The sequence below is a fragment of the Cyprinus carpio genome, chromosome B19 (assembly GCF_018340385.1).
Source record: "Cyprinus carpio isolate SPL01 chromosome B19, ASM1834038v1, whole genome shotgun sequence".
Lineage (NCBI taxonomy): Eukaryota > Metazoa > Chordata > Actinopteri > Cypriniformes > Cyprinidae > Cyprinus > Cyprinus carpio.
The window spans coordinates 19,438,790-19,455,893 of NC_056615.1; the positions used below are offsets into that span (position 1 = coordinate 19,438,790).

At 37.9% G+C, this 17,104-nt stretch overlaps 1 pseudogene; it reads left to right on the forward strand.

Annotated features, from left to right (window-relative positions):
* The first annotated feature begins 2,619 nt into the window (after window positions 1-2,619).
* LOC122140623 lies at window positions 2,620-15,825 on the forward strand (annotated as a pseudogene).
* The last annotated feature ends 1,279 nt before the right edge of the window (window positions 15,826-17,104 follow it).

Consider the following 17,104-nt stretch of genomic DNA (forward strand, 5'->3'; position numbering starts at 1 on the left):
TTATATGAAGCGATGGGAACACTTTTTATTATCAAAGAAAACAAAAATAATGACTATTCAACAATTCCTTTGTCAACAGTCTCCTCTGTGTCTCTCCATATGCTGTGTATGCTCTTCTGTATCACCCGCGCCAAAATATCTTAAACTGTGTTCTGAAGACGAACAGAGCTTTTATGGGTTTGGAACGACATGGGGGTAAGTGATTAATGACAAAATTTTCATTTTGGGGTGGAGTATTCCTTTAACCTTTGGTGTGATCTGATCCATCTGGACTTAACCAATGAAGTCTGAACTTTTTTGATAGGAGACTGCATGAGCTGACCAATGAAATTGGCCAGGGGGCGGGCTTTGCTCCTAGGGTCCTGATTTCATATGCAATTGAAGGTATCTTGAGTCCAAAATCACCCCCTATCTCCTTATATATTTTGTAGCATTGTCCAAAACCATAGTGGACATCCAGTACACTCATTCAATCCCATAACAACAAGTGTGCAGCCCATGTACACTCGGCTGGTGCCCATTGTCAAGGTCACGCTAAAGTCCTGTGTCTTGGCAGAGGCAGTGTAACATTTTAAAATAAATTCAAAACACAAATCGTTATTTCACATCCATGTATTTGTTTATTTGGTAAGTAACCATGTAATAAGAGGAATTATGTACAGTGCAGTCATCCCTGATGTCGGTTTAGATCTATATCTAGTAACAGGCAACAAAAGGTCTTTGTAGGGACTATAAAATACACCAGGTTTTTGGCATATACTGCACTGCAAAGCTGAGACAAACAAAATATCCGGAACTGTCCGGCTGGTGCTTAAAAACCCCTGCCCCTCAACAACAGGCAGACTGAATGGAAAAACTACAGGCCAACTGACGTAGAACTAGGCGCACGTCAATCAGCACAGTTAGCGCTATTTATTACCTTCAGCCTGGAAGCTCTGTTTACTGCGGCACGCAGCTCACTTTCACATTGCTGTGGAGGATAGGGAGGCCCTGCCCACATCCCCTCAAGCCCACTTATGGCCCCTAACCAGAGGGTGAGAGCTTTCCATGAGGTCAAACAAATACATTTGACCCACAGAACAGCAGGAGAGAGAGGACTGTAAGAGAGTGTAATGGCACAATTACCATGTTCCCATGATGAAAGAAACAGCTAGTGATTCATAAATGCACTAATTCCTGATGCAATTATATATCATCCTGTGCGTGTTGGGTGAAGGCTATTTGGCTCTCTTTTGTTACTCGACCTGGATGAATTCTTAGTGAGGGCAAATACTGCACAGCTACTGTAAAACATGACCATGTCATTAGAGAGCTTGCAAAAGTCACATCAAAAAAGCCATTTATTTGCCTGATAGGATCAACGTATGCAATGTGTAAACCTTTGTGCACTGAGAGACCATGATACTGTATATGCAGATGCAATTCTTTGTGCAGAGATTGAAAATACAGACTTATTTTGAGTCTGAAAAATGGACTTGCATTAAGTTTAGGGTTACTGGCATGGGAAGGGTGAATTGCATTTTGAAACCTTTCACATAATAATATTTTTTTTTAAAAAATGCAAATATGTATCACTATTATGATAGTACATGTAACTATTTACAATAGGGTGCTAATTAAGATGCATGTTTTCAATAGTAAGTACAAATAATGTTGTGTGGTGCAGTATGAGAATCCTGCACTAATGCAAACATTTGCCAACATTTCTTGGCTTCAGGAAGTCCTAGATGAATCCCGATGACGCAGCGAATCGCGCCCCACTGGAAAGCTGTCAAAACCGAAATCATAGTTGCCAGGGCTGCCAACAGCATCTTGTGATTTTCAGATCCCATTCCCCTGCACTGTGATGTCCTAAAAAAACCAACCAGAGCTGTTAGTCTGTTTATTAAATCACTATCAACGCACTACAGTTGCTACGTGACGAGTCTCACAGAGACTGTCCAACTGTGTCTATTAATGGGACAATAGAAATTATTAACATGATAATGGCTTCTTAAACTGCCTTTGTTTTTCAAAATAGCCACATTTGATTTCTGTTTCCAGTAGCAGCACATGTGAACACACTGGCTCTTTCACCTTTTTTGCGTTTCATTATTATTGATTGCCTATTTGTAAGTGAATTGTTATTTATTTCAATTCCAATATTTAATAGGCTAGGTCTGAAATTTTGAGCAAGAATTGGACTGAATAAATTATATCAGACTGAATCGGTAGGAGCAGCTCTGGGGTTAATTGAATCAGTTGGAAGGGAGCTTACATGTCAGACTCGCAGTGAATCGGGTTATTCGGTTAGTACCGCCTCATTGAACTGAGAGCGGTCTCCTTCGATGGGTGACTCGTAAACGACCCGAGAACCAAACCTGAGAAAAAACTTACGGATGAAAAATAAGTTTAATAACATGCTGACAGATGATAAGTAAAAATGATTTTAGTATTAGGCCTATTTATTGTAAATGCTATTTTTTTAAGCTGAATCGTGGCTGCAACTGGGACATATCAAATTACAATAAAAAAAACACACAAACACACAAATAAACACACAGACACACACACACACACACACACACACACACACACACACACACACACACACACACACATCATAAATATATTTGCCTACATATGACTCTATTGGAACGTTTTCTAGTGCAATAGGCCGATACTATGCCGGCATGTCAGGGGAGTAAGACAACAGCTGAATCGTTATTTGAACCGGCTCTTAATACAAACTGTTCAAAAGAACCGATTCGCAGAAATGAGTTGGACTTCCCTTCTCTAGCAGATGCGCACGCGCACACGCCGGCTCATTTGCCTCGGGTTTCAACGGCTCCACATCTGGAAATGTTGAGAGGAGAGAATCCCTCTCTTCATCTGCTGTCGAGCTTGAGACGTGGTGCCTGCGTCACTCCATTGAGAGGCGGGGCTTCACGGAGGTGTTTCCCGGCTTTATATAGATACAGAGACCTTTCCATCGCAAAGCAGTGCGTCACCAGAACCCCTGGAAACTAACATGCAAGTCCAGAATAGAAAAAATAACGAGTTAGACAAACTGTATTAAAATAATATTAATTTTTGCGTTGTTATTGCATGCGCTTTTAAGTGCTGTATAGCCTACTGAATCATCTGAGCTTTCAAATCATTTAAACAGTTCTCTCGTGACTGGAATACACCTTTAATGCGGTAAAATTGAACACTTTTATCACAGATATCTGGACTCGTCTCTACATTGGGAAATAAAACGCTCATCGGACACTGTCGTGCGTTTTGGGAAAGTTCGCTGAACTTGCTGTGAGTTCACTCTACACTTCGCAAGCATGAAATCCGCAGAGGAAGGTAACGTATTAAGAAGATTAAACGCATCCACTCACACTGTGTCATATTTCACGTTAATGTGTTTCTGTATTATTATTTTAATACAAGTATTATTGAACCTATTAATACAAATTCAAGCACGTTTGCTTATGAATTTGCCTGTCGTGGTGATAAAATAAAACCAATAACTGCTATCATGCACGCACTTATATGTGTTACTAAGAGAGACCGGGGAGTGTTTTAACTTCTTTAACACAAATGTGTACCATCTGTCTCAAACTTTGACATAGGCTTCCCATATTTGTCTGCTACAGATTTAAGTGATTTATAAATTTGTAGCATCCTAAACTGTGTAAATGAATGTCAGGTACAAAGACTGCTTTTGTAATCTACCCCACCAACGAGGTGAGTTGTGACAGTTGGAGGGGTGGGTAACACTTTATAGAAAATGTGGTCATCTTAATTTCTCTGCGTGGATTTACTGTGCCACAATTTTATTTTATTTTTTATTTTTTTAGTATATCTGATCACCAACCCAATCCAATAATATATTATATTTATAGCCAAATAAATAAGTTAGTGTTATCTTTCTGTGTCCATTATAGATAGGACTTTGGTAAGTTATGTTACAACCCTCCCCATATGATAATGAGTTCACCCCGTAGCTAATTTCTGATTGGTTATTGGTGGTGTAACATCTTGCCCTGCTCTACTGCTCTGTTGTTAATGTTTATTCATTTTTTTTCTTTTTTTCTGGTCTATAGTGGAATTAAAGTTATTTCTAATTTAATCAATGGGCTGAATGGGTTTTTCTCAGTTTAAGAGACTGCAGAAGGGAGGGGTGGGCGTGACGAAGATGAATAAGCAGGGACGTTATTTAGATTGTGGGTTTTTGCATCCCTCTCTTTGCAGCAACTGTGTATTTCCCAAGATAACTTAGATTGTAGTTCATAATGACAGCTCTACTAAAACAAAACAAGTTCTCACATTTTTTGCTGAGAAAAGTAACTTAAACCTGCCTGTAAAATGGTTTCCTGGTCTTTACATGGTTTAAGCTGGTCTCCTTAGCTGGCCTCCTAACTTGACCTGCTGAAATGTGCCCAAAAGCCTTTTAAATCCAACCAGTAGACCACCATAATCATGCTGAGAGACCAGCCAACCCGCTTAGGCTAATTTAAGGTGTTTTATTTCAGAGGGGTTGCTAATATACTTTTAGTAATCAGTAATTTATTACTTTTTTTTTTAAGCTATCAGAATCACATAGTGTATACTTACGGCTTGCTTACAAAAATCTAATATGTAGTTGTTAACTTGATTCAAAACGATACATACATTAGGGATACATTAGCATGCTTTCAGTATCCAAGGTGCTTTGTTGCGCTGTGGTCACATTTTCAAGTATCCGTGTTTTTAATCGTCCTCTAAAGTAGAGAGAAATCATTGCAAATTTTATTGCAAGCAGAGCCAGTAGTGACTGTGCGCCAGTTTGGGCTAACTTACGTTTCATATATTTCCACCAGGTTGGACTGACTGACTACAGTGACTCACTCAACTGTGTTTTTTTTCCCCTTGATTACTCATTAAAAGAATATATTTCAGTTATATATATATAGCTGTATAGAAAAAAACTTTGATAGGCCAGATGTTGTATTACTTATGTTAATGTTAACTTAATGTTCTAAAATATTTTAGATAAACTACAAGTATTCTAAAATACCAAAGGGGTCAATGAATCATCTCCAGGAAGCTCTAACCGTTATGTTTTGGAATATTTAAAAAATTTTTTGGACAAGACATTTTGAGTTAGTCATCTTGTATGGGCCTATACATTGCATAGACGCAAATGATTGCGCCTGTTTTTCAACAGAGATTGCTTATGAGTATTGGTTTTCCGTCTGGTTTTGTCCTCAGGAAGATATTTTTAACGCTTTGTTATTTTTGGCCTGGTATTTGTGTATCACTCACCTTGCTTCCTCTGCAGAGGTTGTGGTTTTTAACCACTAACGTTTTTGACTCACAGTTATTACTTATAAAGAATAGAATGTCTTTTGTTAATGCTCTTTTTATACCAAATGGCAGTTTAAAAAAAAAAGAGAGAGAAAGTTTATTAGATGTGGATGATTGCAAAAGCAACAGTCTTCTTACACTACTCTATGTGCACAAGAAATATCTTTTGAACCTAAACTCTTTGATCTCAATAGCTTATTTATAGTTGCAACACCTCATGAAATTCTGATTGCACCTTACAGATGCATACGGTTACAGCCAAAACACCAGCATCCCATTACCTCTGAGCAACCCCTGCCCACCCTCCCAGTACCACAATCTCCAGACCAGTCCTTCCTTGTCGATATCCATCAGTCAGCCATCCTCGTTCTCCCCTCAAGATGACATGACCTCAGTGGGTTACTTCCAAACATCTGGCACCCGGTCCAACGGGGCTCCCACGCTGGAGAGTCCACGCATTGAGATAACAGCTTATGGGCAGTTCCCCCGAGGACGAAGTGGAGGAGAACAGCATTCCCGTGGCCAAGCGAGTCAATTCCATAGTGACATTAACTTTACCAGGCGTGGATGGTTATCGTGACCCCACATGCCTAAGCCCGGCGAGCAGTGTGTCTTCCCGTAGCTGCCATTCAGATGCGTCATCGTACGAATCAGGCTTTTCGTACAACTATGACAACTCGCCGCAGAACTCGCCCTGGCAGTCTCCTTGCGTCTCCCCGAAAGGTACCTCATCTCTGCAGTCCTGCACCCTTGGCACTTCTCCACGCCATTCTCCATCTGGTTCTCCCCGTACCAGTATCACTGATGACAGCTGGGTGGGCACCCGAGGCTCCCAACCTAATTCTCCTTGTGTTGGTAAACGGAAGTACAGCTTCAATGGTGGCCCATCGCACAAGTACCATCCGTACTCACCGAATCAATCCCCGGGGCTGTCGCCACAAACTTCACCCCGTCTTAGCGTGACGGAGGACACCTGGCTGGCCAACACCAACCAGTACACCAACTCCGCCATTGTTGCCGCCATTAATGCCCTCACCACAGATGGATTAACAGATCTTGGGGAGGGGATCCCTTTGAAGTCCCGCAAGACCAGTCTGGAGCACAGCGCCTCAATGAACCTGAAAGTAGAACCAGGTGGAGAGGAGACAGGATCCCTGGAGCTTTGCCAGGAGGACTTCTCTTCAGCACGCCTGCCCTTCAAAAAAGAGACCTACTGTAGTGGCTTCTTGGATGTGCCCCAACACCCATATTGGTCTAAGCCGAAGCCTTACATCAGGTTGGTAGCATATAAGAATTTCTTTCATATTCCAAGTAGTTTAGTCATTTATCTGTGCTAACCAAAGTTCTCTCTTTCTCCTTACCTCATTATTGGACTCTCTCCCTCTTATTCTTGAAGTCCATCGCTGCCTGCTCTTGATTGGCAGTTGCCTTCCAGTTCAGGACCGTACAGCCTACAGATCGATGTCCAACCCAAGTCCCATCACCGGGCTCACTACGAGACGGAAGGCAGCAGAGGAGCTGTAAAAGCACTAGCGGGAGGGCATCCAGTGGTCCAGGTATAAATTCATAATCTCTCAGAAGAATAGTTCACCTAAAAATGAAAAGTCTGTCATCATTTATTAACCGTTATGTTCTTCTAATCCTGAATGACTTACTTTCTTCTGTGGAATTCTGCTTTTGTCCATAATATGAAAGAAAGTGGGGTCCAAAAAACACTGGACAGCACTGACTTTCATTGTATGGACAAATAAATATTGAGACATTTTTCAAAATATCTTACATTTACATTTAGTTATTTTGCAGACGCTTTTATCCAAAGCGACTTACAATTGGGGGATACATAAAGCGATTCTTCTTAAAGAGGTAAACAGACACAGGAAGTGCTTGTAATACCAAGTTTTAGACATTGTTCAAATAAGTCCAAGCTAGAAAGAGAAGGAATAAATAAAGAGAAAGACAATTGTTTTTTGTTTTTTTAAATGATGAAGTCAAGTAGCTTCGAAAGAGATGAATTTTCAGCTGTCACTTGAAAATTTTCAGGGTTTCTGCATTCCGGATAGGGGTGGGAAGATCATTCCACCAGCCAAGAATGGTGAACGAGAATGTTATGGAAAGTGATTTTGAGCCTCTCTGTGATGGTACCTCGAGGCGTCACTCACTAGCGGATCTCAGACTTCTAGAGGGGATGTAGATTCGTAGTAGTGAGTGGAAGTAGGCGGGTGCTGAGCCTGTGGCTGTTCTATATGCAAGCATCAATGTCTTGAACTTGATGCGAGCCACAAACGGTAGCCAGTGCAAGGAGATAAAGAGAGGTGTAATATGGGCTCTTTTGGGCTCATTGAAGACCAGTTGTGCCGCTGCATTCTGAATCATTTATAGAGGTTTGATTGATCTTCTTTTGTGCTGCACAGAAGAAACAGGTTTTAAAAGACATGAGGGCAAGTAAATGATGACAGAATTTTAATTTTTTGATGAATGGTCCCTTTAAGTCTTAAAGCGGTAATTCACCACTTTTAATGTGGGTTTTTAACAGTGGTGTTTTTAATAAATGCATTTTGCACCATCCTGCAAATTTTTACTGACAGATAAAATGGGATATCTGGGTGCAGGTAACAATAGTAACAATACATAGATAGTTGAAAATTAGTGTATATAAGTATACAGAAAGCAGCAGGATAAATTTTAACTAGGACGATGTAGGTAATGGTTAGTTAAATTGCAATACAACTCCTCTAGGTTGATATTTGCATTGTGTAATATAAACTATAGCTCAAAAGTTTGGGGTTTGGGGTTTTTGAAAGTAATCTCTTATGCTTACCAAGGCTGCATTTATTTGATCAAAAACACAGTAATATCACACATATTTAGAAATTTTATTACAATTTAAAAATACTGTATTCTATTTGAATATATTTTAAAATGTAATTTATTCCTGTGATGGTAAAGCTGAATTTTCAGCCGCACTTACCCAAGTGTCTTCATTGTCACATGATCCTTCAGAAATCATTCTAATATGCCGATTTGGTGCTCAAGAAATATTTCTTATTATCAGTGCTGAAAACAGTTGTGCTGCTTAATAGTTTTGTATTTTTTTAGGATTCTTTGATGAATACAAGTTCAAAGGAACAGCATTTTTATTTAAAAAAAAATTATTTTTAATTTAAACATTTGTGACCCTGGACCACAAAACCAGTCATAAGGGTCATTTTTTTTTAAATTTATATTTATACATCATCTGAAAAGCTGAATAAATAAGCTTTCCATTGATGTGTGGTTTGTTAGGATAGGAAAATATTTTGTCGAGATACAACTATTTGAATATCTGGAATCTGAGGGTACAAAGAAATCTAAATATTGAGAAAATCGCCTTTAAAGTTGTCCAAATGAAGTTCTTAGAAATGCATATCACTAATCAAAAATTATGTTTTGATATATTTACAGTAGGAAATTTACAAAATATCTTCATGAAACATGATCTTTACTTGATATCCTAATGATTTTTGGCATAAAAGAAAAATCAATAATTTTGACCCATACAATGTATTTTTGCCTATTGCTAAAAATATACCAGTGCTACTTATGACTGGTGTTGTGGTCCAGGGTCACATTTGAATATACACTTTAATACTATAGCTGTCATTCATATGGGAGATTTTCACAGAATGTCTTATTTTTAACAATTTTTAGTCAACATCCTGCAACATCCTCTCCATGATGTGCCACGGTGGTATATATTCATTCTCATTGTTTTTGTTGACGTAAGGGAACTTCCTTATATTTGTTTTCTCTCAAGTCATAGTGACACACTGTGATTTAAGCGCTTATATTGTTCGTTTTACTGCCATGTCCAAGTTCAGGAAGTGTGAGAGAAGTACTTCTGATATTTCTCAAGACCACAGTGTCGTGGTGTCAGTCCGTTCCGCTCAACAGACACTGGTGAGTCACACATCTCATTTGCTGTCGTAGCTGAATCATGGGTATTCACTGCAGAGTTGGTTGCAGATGCTCCCTAATGGATAAGAGAATTCCTAAAGACAGGAGTCGTGGTTTTATCTGAAAAAAAAAAATGGCTGTGGTTGGACGTAACTCTTGGGGTATGGTAACCACAGTCTCCACGACCGCTTTGTTTACTAAAATCGCCGTTAAAGGTGAACTCAACATTTTGGAGTACATCTGTGGCTGCTGGGTACTTGGACTCAAAATAATGAGGTGCTAATGATTGTGAACACGTGGCTCAGTGCGACTCCCGTCTGAAAAAACAAGGTCCTCTCACCCTCGTGTTTTATTTTTTTCAAATTCATTGCCGTTTCCGGCCTAGTGCACAGACTGCCTTTTGTTTAGCTGAAGGTCCTTTTACTGCACTGACATCATGTGCAACAGCATCGTGTGGAGGCGTCCAGTCTCCTCTGCACACAGTTCTGGCAGGCAAGTAAAGGGAAGTGTTCGAAAGAGCCTCAAACAAGCTTGTCCCATTCTGTAAACCATTAAATTAGAGAGCGCTCTCAGCTGCACGTGTTCTTCTTTTAGTGTACGGCTCCTCCCTTCATGCTCTGTCACCACTGATGTCCTCCTCTGAGGATCTCAGTCAATGTGCAAGTTATTTTGTGACCTTCAGCGGAGTTGTTAAAAGCACTTTGGCAGTCATTTTTGGGTGATATCGAAGCATTTCAATTAAAGTTCTACTTTCACAAACCAACCAGACTTGTGGTCACTATAATTTGCACTCTAATTTTAATGAATTAGCTGTATTTTCAGTATTTTATGCACCTACTTTATGTATTCTCATAACTATGTGAGTCACTACAGCCTCAGAGTTAGTCTTAGACCACCCCTTCCCCCCGTTATGTCTCTCCACTTGGGGTTTGGTGGTTTTTGGTGGTCAGGATTTCTGTACCCAGGCTGCTAGAGCCCCGTCTCTCTTTTTCTCTCTCCCCCTGCTCGGGTTCCTGGTGGTTTCTGTCAGATTTTTTGTATCCTGGATGCAGTTTGACCACATGCGCCATTGGATTGACGGTAGACGTGAGTGTGTAGCCTCTGAAGTAAGCCTGCCGCACCACAGCTATGTGCTTCCACGTCTGCGCTTAAGTCTCTCGGGAAGCTGACTTCTCAAAGAACAGCTCTGTCAACAAAATCACACCGCCGTAACTGGAAGAAGTGACGAAATCCCTAAATATAGGTTTGGTTTGTACAAGCAGTGCTTCCACATTTATAATATTCAGACTGGTTTTATCTCATAGGCCTACTGTGACTGGGATGATCTTTATTACTTTTTTATAGAGTACTGCTGGTAGAGTTTCTGTTTGGTTGAGTATTTTAGGACTTACTTTATCATCGTAATGGGTCTCATTTACTAACAACTGCATACTCAAGCGTTCTTACTTAGGTGTGCAAAAAGTACTTATTACGTGCACAAAAAAGTATTTTCTTCAGTATTACGCTTAAAGATAAACTTTTAGATAGACTTTAACTACACGATTCATTTATATGTATATATATATATATATATATATATATATATATATATATATATATATAAAATCATTTATCACAATTTATGTATGATTGTTTTAGTTTTATATACTGTGTAATATAATATATGTGTGTGTGTTTAAATTATAATACAAATTTTTTGATGGTTATTGTAATTAAATTACAACTTACAAATATGTAAAAATAATATAATAATTAAATAAAATAATTTTTCTAGTATTGCACAAAGAATTAAGTTCTAATTTTGATCTTCACTTCATTTTACACAAAAAAAGTGTGAACTTGTGTTTATGAATCATGAATTTATTGTTTTAATACATGCATATGCACTGTTAGTGAATGAGCCCAATGAGAAGAACAGTTGGTCTTGCTCAATATCACTTGAGACGTAACCTTTTCCAGTAAGAATTTGCTCACTGAATCTGTCCAGTAACTCTTCAAAAGAGCCCGTGTTGAAGATATACTTTTTTTCTCCCTCAATCTGTTTCCCTCATCTGCCACAGATTGCCACGGAGGTTGAGAGCTTGAGAGGGTGAGAACTGACCCACAGCTCTCGGAGGTGCGGACACATTGCTCTGAACTCCGTGCCATGGGCGGAAAGAGTCTTGGCATTCCTCTAGTGGGTGATAATGTAATGAAGTGAGGGGAGGGTTCTGAAAGTGTGATCTCTCCTGGCCTCTGTCTTTCTGGCCTGTGCACTCCCTACTGCCTGAATAAACACAAATGCCACGCTCAAACATATCTACTAAAATAAATATACAGACTGGTCCAGGACTTTCACCACAGATGCTGACCACCCTCCTTGAGGATCTCCATACATCAGCTGTGTGTGACGTAGCTTTGACCAAATGTGCTTGAGTTTTGAAAATAAATCTTCAAAATCAAACTCTTACTTCATACTTACGTCAACAATTTATGATTTAAAATGTCTCTTTTTTGTCTTTCTATGGTTTTCCATTTGTAACTTGTTTTTCAGCTTCCACATCAGTATCTTCTCATTTACATATGTACAGTATTTGATAATTAATATACACTACTAATCAAACGTTTGGGGCTGGTAAGATTTTTAAGTCACTTATGCTTGATTAATTTTATTTGTGATAAGCAGTAATATTGTGAAATATTCTAGCAATTTAAAAAAAAACTGTTCATATTTCAATATAATTTGAAATGTAATTTATTTCTGTGATGGCAGAGCTGGATTTTCAGCAGAGTAATTTTAGAGTAATTTCACCGTTACTTTACTCTTCAGTGCCACATGATCGTTCATCATTTTAATATGTTGATTTGCTGCTCACAAAAAATTTATTATTATTACCATTATATGTCAAAAGCGGTTGCTCTGCTTAGTACCTTTGTGGATATTGTGATTGATTTTTTCAGGATTCTTTGATGAATTTATTTGAAATCTTTTATAACGATTTTGATCATTTAAATGCATCCTTGCTGAATAAAAGTATTAATTAAAAAAAAAAAAAAAACATTTGAATGGTAGTGTGCCTACAGTATATGACAAACAGGTTTTTGGTCCAGTGAGATTTCAGTGTGGGTGGAGCTACCTTTCACATGCTGAAGAAATAAAAACCAATCAACTGACAAAATGTAGCTTCACTTTGTACCTGTCATCTGAGTTTTTGATGAGTAACAGTATATTTTGTTGATGGTTTGGTTTCTATTTATTCTGCACCTGCTTTGAAATCTCAGAGGACAAAAAATCCCATTTTACTTTAAACATCTTCTGATTGGCTGTGATTGTCACTTTCTTGTTCTTGTAGAAACAGGTTATGCCAATAAATTCATATCTGTATCTTTTCAGCTTCATGGCTACATGGAGAGTGAGCCTCTGACCCTGCAGCTGTTCATTGGGACAGCAGACGACCGTCTTCTCCGGCCTCATGCCTTCTACCAGGTCCACCGTATAACCGGGAAGACCGTGTCCACACCAAGCCACGAAGTCATGCAGTCCAACACCAAAGTTCTTGAGATTCCTCTGCTGCCCGAGAGCAACATGAGGGCCATGTGAGTATGCGTGCACATCTCTGAAAGACACTAAACAGGAAAAACACAGAGAAAGTGGAAATGTTTGTACCTCATAATTATGTATATCCACATGCATCCTGTGCATGTTTCCTGCAATAAACAACACTGATTCTTTAGACAACCCCTTTTTTTTTTTTTACCGCCGATCCTCCTGTTGTAAAGGCAGTTGCTAAGCAGAAGTGTATTTTTTTTGTGTGTGTGCAAGGAGTCCCAGCGCCGTGGGTTTCCCTTGTATGAGCTCCAGGGCTCGTGTTACAGGAGGCCTCTGGTCGCGTGGAGCCTGTAATGGTGCGCTGGGGTCTGTTCTGCAAGCCAGGCGGTAGCGGTCTTACCAGCTCAGCATTTTCTTCCCATTCTATAATGGATGTAACACTTAACTTATACAAAAAAAAAACAAAAAAAAAACACACACCCCTCTGGATCTTGTTTCAGAGCTTTCTGGGGAGCGTTCCCGCTTTGTCACGTTTCTGTAGTAAAGCCAACAAATGGTTATGTCCCTGTGTCAGTGCAGTTTAACCAATTTTAAACTCTTTAGTATTTCATTTCACATTTTGATTGGAGAGAAAATGCTGTTTTTTTTACTTTGTATGTGGAGTTCGGTTTGGAAGGCTGTAAGCTCAACATGGGCAGTTGTTTTGGAAAAGGAATTATCACTATAACCTTGCTCTATTATAGTAGCTATATAATTAATAATTTGTTAGGCTTATATATTTCTGTTTATGATTCCTTTTATTAAATAACTACTTATTTTTATTTTATATCTGTGTATTTTTTTATTTTATATTACATCTAGTTTACATTTTTTAAATAATTTAAATTTTCATCTAAAATCAGGATGACACCTAGAACACAATGTGCTCATCCTCACCACATACACATGGAAACGTTAATATCTGACATTCCAGTGTCTGTACAGCATTGACAGATTACTCATATTCAGGGATTGTTTCTCAGTTTTTTTATGATTTCCTGTTTTTGCATTTTCACTCATGTGCAACTTAAATAAAGGGCCCTTAATGTTTCTTCAGTGCAAAACTTTGACAGGCTTTTAAATAACTATTTACTTGCGTTGGCTTGAAGGATTTGAACATTTAATGGAGAAAGTAAACTTTTCATGTTTTTTTTTTAACAACATCTCTGCCATCTCAGAAGCCGAAGTTGGAAGAGGCGAGGGAGAAAGGGCATTTATTTATGCTGCACAGAATAAGTTCCAGGCGTAATTTTGGCAGAAATGGTACAAAAAAAATTCAGGCAATAAATTAAACGTTACTCTGTTCCGAGAAAATGTTTATTAAACAGCTGTCTAACGATATTTACAGCACATTTTTGTACTTCTGAAAGGATTTGTTGAGTCTGTTCCTAAAACATTAACGTTCTTTCTGTGCCACAGAATCGACTGCGCTGGAATTCTCAAGCTGCGTAACTCAGACATCGAGCTCCGGAAGGGTGAGACAGACATCGGACGAAGAACACACGTGTGAGGATGGTGTTCCGTGTCCACATCAACCAACCTAATGGCAGGACGGGGTCCTTACAGGTGGCATCTAACCCCATTGAGTGCTGTGAGTCATGCCACTAAATCTCACTAAGTCCTTTTTTAAATTCAATGCGACTAACATTGCATTCAATGTATACTTTTTATAAGTTAATTCATTTCCTGACCTTGCTAGCATTATGCTCTACTGACAGGAATGTTGTAATTAGATGGAATGAATCAATAAATCAAAGACAGATTTCTATATACACTTCTTTTTTTTCTTTGCTCTGATAACTGCCAGGACTGATTCATTGCTATAAGGTAAATTAGAAATAACACTAGAAAATGAGCACAGCTCATAAAATTGTGAGTAATTTCTGGGTTAAAGATTCCAGTTACAGGGAGAACATGAATGAAAGACATATGAAGCTTATGTCAGGTAACATTTTCAAAAGCACAGACTGAACTGCCATATTTTCAATATATATACATACATACATATATATAATGTACAAAAGTTCAGATGTTTGTGTCAGTAAGATTAATACACTATAAATTAATATAAATTGAAAGACTTTTGCATTAAGAAAATCAAAAAAGGGTGAAAAAAATGTATAATAATTTTTACAAAAATATTAAAGCAGCACAGCCATTTTCAGTTGTGATATTAGAATGATTTCTGAAGGATCATATGACACTGAAGATGGAGTAATGGTTGCTGAAAAATCATTTTTCCATCAAAAGTAAATTATATATATATATATATATATATATATATATATATATATATATATATATATATATATATATATATATATATATATACATATATATACATACATATATAACATTTATTTATATAACATTTATTTCAATTATATTTTTTATTTCAATTATATTTCACTATATAAGGAAAATATTGTAGTTTTACTAACTCCTTAACCTACAGTTATACAGTAGAAAGTAAAGATGTGGATGTATACAGATTTGAATGGTTCTGCACATTTCCATCTCTTTCCTCACTTTCTTTCTGTCTCTTTGTCCTCCTTGCAGCCCAGCGCTCAGCACAGGAGCTGCCCCTCGTGGATAAACAGAGCATGGAAAGCTGTGCCGCCTCAGGGGGGGAACAGATGCTTCTCAGCGGGCACAACTTCCAGCACGACTCCAAGGTGGTGTTTGTGGAGCGAGCACAAGGTAGGGAACATGGAGCTGTGATTATGTGTGTGTGTGTGTGTGTATATGTGTGTCTGAGCAATAGGAATTGTTTTGAAATTGCCTCTCTTTTGGGAGGTTTCTGAAGATACTGCTTTAGGGACAAAGGCTGAATCCCAATTGCATACTTCCCCTAAGTACAATGATATACGTAATGCTGACGATGGTTAATAACATAGTTTTAAGTGTGATGTAAACCCATACAGTAGTACTGGGTTATAATTAGGCCCACAAGGAATCTCTGCGTCATTCGATATGTACAACCCCCATCCCTTGCATGTTAATTAAATATTTTGGCTTATTGATTATGCTTTTAGTTGCCAATATGTGTCTAGTACACTTAGTTGCATTTAACACATCACTTTTGACCATAATCCATTTCACAGATTGTCGCCCTAAAAACAAAAACAGATTCATAACATTATGTTTCAATAATGCATCAGAGAACAATCCAAACCAATCCTCTCACATAGTTATAAAGGATCTGGACAATATTAGGCCAAAAAGCATGTGTGGGTGCCATCTGGACACATTTGGCATGCTGTTTTCAATGCACTATGATTTGGGATGGATCCTAACCTTGCATACTGTATAGGATATATAGGAGAGTGAGCAAACTGGGATTGAGGCACACACTGCTTAACTTCATAAACTTTCCAATTTCCCAAACCGTCTTCCATTTTTTGGATGAACAATTATGCACTTGTAATTGAATTATATTAAATTTCGAAATGCTCATAATCAGATTAAGGTTACTTACAAATCCCCCTGATATTTAAAGTTAATATTTCTATAATTTTGGTTGGTTAATGGTCATATTGACATGCAGGTGAACAAACACAACATTTGGGTGTTTAAGTGTTTTATTTTGATTTTATTTTAAGATAATTTATTCATTTTAATTTTGCATTTTTATGATTTAATTAATTATTAGATTTTTATCGACTGATAAACCACCAATTGCAAAAAAAAAAATAAAACTACAGTAATGGTTAATGCAGTAGATGATGTTGACAACAAAGACATTTTTTTTTTTTTTTAGAACAATAATCCCGTTTAAAGGTAGTTCAAAAGTAATCTAAAAGTAATCCAAAAGTAGTCAGAATACATTGCCTGAAATAGTAATCAGGATGACTGACTAATATTGTATTGTGCTGCTTGTTTTAGTTTTGTTATGGGTCATGCAAAGTCATTACTGCACTTGTTTAATATGTAGTTTCGTAAATTTTGTATAATTGTAATTTTAAGATGGTGTGAAGTTGGCCTACAAATGGTTCCTCATAAATATATTAATCAGCACAACTGTTTTCAAAATTGATAATAATAACAAAATGTTTCTTGAGCACCAAATCATATTAGAAGGATTGCTAAATGTTCATGTGACACTGAAGACTGGGAGTAATGACTGCAGGAAATTCAGCTTTGCCATTACAGGAATATCTTAAAATATACATTAAAATAGAAAACCAAATAGCAAAAACTTTCAAATTTCCCAAACTCTCCCCCCAACAGCCATTGTTTGGATGAACACTAATCTCATCCCAAAATTATCCCATTGGTTGAGCC